The sequence below is a fragment of the Arachis stenosperma genome, chromosome 6 (assembly GCF_014773155.1).
Source record: "Arachis stenosperma cultivar V10309 chromosome 6, arast.V10309.gnm1.PFL2, whole genome shotgun sequence".
Classification (NCBI taxonomy): domain Eukaryota; kingdom Viridiplantae; phylum Streptophyta; class Magnoliopsida; order Fabales; family Fabaceae; genus Arachis; species Arachis stenosperma.
Window position 1 is genome coordinate 32,115,933 of NC_080382.1, and position 5,389 is coordinate 32,121,321.

Genomic DNA, 5,389 nt, shown 5'->3' on the forward strand with positions numbered 1-5,389 from the left:
ATAATGAACCAAAATTATCGGAATGATCTTTGAATATTCATACATCTCACACTACATTAAGCATACTCATATCAAAATATGCATCAAACCATTTAGAATTTAATACTAATAAAATACAAAAAACCAAAAATGTTATATCCTATATAATAATACTATACAATGTGGCAGCAATGCATGTTTGATGCTGCCTATATCAGACCTTCAATTTTGGAAATGAGTCGACAAATACAGATTTAGGCGATGATAAACTCGCCATCTCTGAGAGCCTCCTCCTATTTATATTCTTGTGGATATTGCAAGCTGACATTAGGCCTTTTTATCTAAGATTTAAGTTTAAAAGCAAATTAATAAAGAAAATTATTAAAGACTACACTCACCTAATTTTGCATTTCATTCAATACTAGGAAAAGGGAAGTAACCTTGATTTTAGATATATATGTCTCAGCCTCTTTCACTTTGATAGCCTCTGTAGCTACAAAATATCTCTAAATTAGACAGATTAAGCATAAAGATAACAAGTATAAGCAAATTAATAAACAATGGTACACTACAACAAATTCGATTTTTACCGACAATTTTTTAACGGCAATAATAATATAGCCATAACTTCTATTATTAAAGAACTTTTTAATGGAAAATGAATAATTACCCTTAAATACTTCCTTTGTTATGACAATAAGAGGAAATGCCCGCTAAACAATTACCAATAATATATAAAATTATACTTGTCTACTCTTATTATTAAGAGTATCACTTTTCGTTCTAGACTTTTTGAGTTTTTTTGTTATGCATTTCTCTCATTCTGCGTCCAACTGCCATCACCACGACACCTCTTCTTCGTCGCTTCACCCAATCTCCTCGCGTAGAAGTGCCGGCTCTTCAATTTTTCACCACCGCCACCTTCTCCTCCTCTTCACACCACGTGCTACACTGAACTACTCAATTGATGTTCTTCGATGTCGCCTCCTCCTCACTCTGCATTCTCTGACGCTGGTTCTTGCCCCAATCTCCGTCTTCGTTGCTGCCTCTACCACATACTTTGATCTCTGGTTTTAGTTTGTATCTCATAACCTTTTGATCCTTTTCTCATTTAATTTCAATCGCTTAACTGAAAAATTCTCATTTACAGGGTTTGTGTGATTTAATTGATATTCTGATCTAATTAGGAATTTTTTTGAAAATTTTATATTAATTTTGTGATTTTATTATGTGAAATCTGTTTTGATTCTCTTGTAATGATCATGTATTGCTAGGAATCAAAATGCATGTCAATGCGCTTCAATATTTGCTGCTTAACTTGATATCTGGCAGAATCCATTACAATTAATATGATTCTCTGGTCTATTAGCGCATTAGATTCTCTTGATTAATAGGTTTGATAGAAGTAACCTGATTCATGGTGATTCTTCAACGGTTGAACTCAATAATTCCAATATGGTAAAATTCTAGTTTTTGTCTAGTTTTTATCTTTTATTATTTCTCTCAAGGCACGAGTTCCAGCACTAAGCACTAACCAAAGTGGAGTATTCGAATTCCTCTTTTCACAGACATCAAGAATGGCAAAAAATTCTTGTGTCTACTACTCTGGCTAATAACATATATTTTGAATTGTTACATTTTATAGTTTTGAGTAATTAATAACTCATTTGAAAGATACTAGTGTTGAGGACGAATGAATGAATATTGGATGTTTCAGTTACAAGCATATAGTATGGATTATTTGATTTTATAATATGAATGAAAATTGATGGTCCACCATCATTACACGAGACATGAATGTACTACTGTTTATTAACTCCATTCTCACACAAATCAGTGACAAGTAGCCAAAATGAACTTTCCCTAATTTAATTTCACCCATTCCAATTCCAGGCACTACATTAACATTATTTACTATGATATTAAATAATTAATTAGTATAAGGAGCCTCATTGACTTAGACTTATTTTGATGGGTCTATACTCCATAGTTCATGGCCCTCTTATATTATTTATTTCACTCCTTTTCTTAGCTGCCACTTTCATTTTCTTTCCCTTCACTTCATTCATTCATTCACACATACTGGAAGAATAATAATGGGAAGACACTCTTACTATTACAAGGAGAAGCTTCGGAAGGGTCTATGGTCTCTTCTAAAGAGGATGAAAAGCTTCTCAGGCATATCACTAAATACGGTCATGGATGTTGGAGCTCTGTTCCTAAGCAAGTAGGTTAGTACTCATAATATGATATATGTTGTTAAGGTTTGTTCTGTGTTGTTGTTAATGTTGTTACTGGTGACAGGTTTGCAGAGGTGTGGTAAGAGTTGCAGTCTTAGGTGGATCAATTACTTAAGGCCTGATTTAAAGTTTGGAATATTTTTACTTTTACTATTTTCACTACAACCACAGTTTAGGTACCTATTGCTTTGATTAGAGAAGGAACTAACACAATCTCCACTATTACTATTCACAACAAAATCTATTGGTGAGCATGTGTTCTTTTTGAGTCTTCTTACTTATATTATAAGATCAAGTTTGCTCAATAATGTAACTTTTGGCAATTGGTTGAATAAAATCAGACAACAAGGCTTCATTTCAAGGACTTATTCAATTGAAGGCGTAATAAAGTTATGTCTCAAAGTTGATAAAAGCTATGATTGAGTGCTGGCACTTTCAATCATCTCCCCAATTAAACTTTGAAGATTATGCAATCTGCAGCTTCTATGTGATTGGAGTCATGTTTTTGAAGAGGGGGAATGTTCATAAAAAAAAATTTATGAAATTTCAATAAAAATTTATGAAACTAGCCCATAATTTATGAAATATAATGTTCATAAATAGAATGATTTTGTTACAGGTACAACATGTCACATAGTGTAGCAAAACAGAATGCATCAACTTCAGAGTTCAGATACCATTGCACTTTGAAGCTCTCCTTTCTCATCCAGATACTAATCACAATAAACTCAAGTACACCAGTTTCTTTATCTCTCACTCTATTTGTTTATTGATAAATTTTCAAGAATCTTGATAAGTTTAGTGGAACTCTCTAATAAAACTAGAATATAATTCACTGATGATGACAATCCTCTAATAATTGAAGTGCATGCAATTTATTAGAATATACTAAGATGACTAGTACTCTGATATGTTAATATCTTCTAGATAATATGGAAACAAAGCAACTATCTACTAAAATTTATTTGAAAACTTCTTATTTACGAGTACCAAAATTTTATCATTTTTTGAGATAAGAACTAACTTTGTCTAATTTATATGACATAAACCGAGATGTTTATATATATATATATATATATATATATATATATATATATATATATAAAATACAACTATATTTTCTAGCAAATGAGTATTCAAGAAATGAAGATCATGAGTGATCCTTTTTCATGCACATTTGCCTTAATTATCTTAGAAAACATACCCTTAATCAGCAGCTTAAAAAGTTCAATTCATAAATTGTGATTCGAAGCACAATATAGTTCCATCATACTGTCAAGTTACATGCAGAAAGAGAGAATTAAAAAAATAGTTAACATCAATGTTTGTGAAGTTTTATCCATGAGTAGCAATGATACTGAATGATCACAAAAATTGACAATTCAAGCAAGACCTAAATAGAGTTTAGACTACAATCCTATTCTAAATCAAATAAATATTTCACAACTTAACAAGTAATTGATGACAAGTCATCATATACCCATTTTTCAAGCTAATTTCACTTGTTTCACTAGTCTTTATGCACTTTCTTGCATCCTAAGTAAGTAATTTGGAATAAAAATGCATGACTTCTTTAAATCAAACAACCACAATTTAATTGATGCTAAATCATGAGGTTTGAGCTAAAATTAATTGATTTTTAATGAATTATAAACCTTATGAGTTTGGAGATACTTTGATTGGTTGCTTTGATTTTTTGTAGGTAAAGAAAAGAAGAAAAGAAGAAAAAAGTGGCTTAAGAAGTATGGCCAAGAGAAGAAAATGGTGTGGTGAAAGAAGGAGAAGTGTGGCGCAACATTGAAGGAGGAAGCAACATTACTCTCCACAAGAGCACACTGCCCTCCAAGAGAGCAACATAATGAACCAAGCCTCTAAAACATCACTGCCCTGCCCTCCATAAGAGCGGAGCACAATTCTATGCCAAGGACTAAAGGAAGAAAAACTCTGCCCTGCCCTCCTCAAGAGCAATATCGGGCTCCATGCAAGAAAAATTCAAAGGAAATTGCTCTCCTAGTGCTACCCATGGGTTTCGAACCCAAGAACAAGAAGGAAGGAAGTAGCGCTCAAATACAAGGAAAACAAGACAAAATTGGCTTGTTTTCAATCTCCAAGAATCGAACAAAGCACCTTGGGGAAGCAAGGAACTAGGCATTACTTTGGTGCCAAGAAAACCAAGGAAAAGGGGCAGCGTGTGCCTCCACCAAGTTTCGAACTTGGGACCTCACCCTTGGTTGCCTTGCTGCGCTGCCCACAAGGAGAGCAGAGCAGCATTCCTTAGCATGGCACGGGCAGCATTTTTGGCACGGCTGGGAGCTTGGGCGCGCGCACAAATTGGCACGGCCAGCAGCAAGCATGCACGCACATTTCCCTGCTCTCCGCGAGGGCAGGGTAGCATCCTGATGCTACACATTCAGCACGCACGCACGAGGCCTCATGCTAGATTTCCCTGCTCTGCTCTCCACAAGAGCAGAGCAGCCTCCTGGAGCCAAATTCTTCATAGGCTGAAAATTGGATTAAAAATCCAATTTAATTCATTTCTTCACCAAATTAAAAGCCCATCCAAATTCCAAAATCCAAGAATAGAAAGTGTATAAATAGGAGATAGTTTGATGTAATTAGGACTTTTTCTTTTGATTTTTGAATTTTTACATTCTGAGACTTCATTTTCTTTGAGAGCTTTGAACTGAGATCTTAGAGAATTGGGAAGGCGAATTGATTTCTCTTCTTCCTTGTTCTTGCTCGAGCACTTTTTACTTTTCTTGTTTGAGTCTTGGGTGTGAAGAATTGAGGAACTTCTGTCTCAATCTCCATTTAAGATCTCTTTGATTTTCCTACTGCATAATTGAGTTGATTTCAATTTCTTTTACTGCTTCAATCTTCAATTTCTCTTTAATTGCTTTGTGAACTTGGATCTGGGAAGGCAATTGAGATCTAGACTTTGCTATCTAGTCTCTGGAATCCTGAGATCCAATTTTCCTTTTGGTTCTTCTGTTGAACCACTGCTGCAATCAAATTTCCATTTCTGTTTGAGATCTAGATAATTTCAATTCTTCTCTTGCTTTGTTAATTGCTATAATTTAATTTCCCTTGCTTAAATTCTGAATTCCCAGTCCTCAAATCCCTTTTCCATTCTAGCAATTTATATTTCTTGCACTTTAAGTTATCGCAAT

General features: G+C 34.1%; 1 long non-coding RNA gene across 3 annotated transcripts; it reads left to right on the plus strand.

The window, feature by feature from the left end:
* Positions 1-1,061: 1,061 nt before the first annotated feature.
* LOC130935850 (uncharacterized) lies at positions 1,062-5,094 on the plus strand. Of its 3 annotated transcripts, XR_009067973.1 has the most exons (4): positions 1,062-2,210; positions 2,284-2,466; positions 2,561-2,951; positions 3,922-5,094. It is a non-coding gene; the product is annotated as an uncharacterized LOC130935850 (long non-coding RNA). The 3 variants fall into 3 exon arrangements; XR_009067972.1 differs by having other exon boundaries at positions 2,561-5,094; XR_009067974.1 differs by having other exon boundaries at positions 1,062-2,206; positions 2,561-5,094.
* The last annotated feature ends 295 nt before the right edge of the window (positions 5,095-5,389 follow it).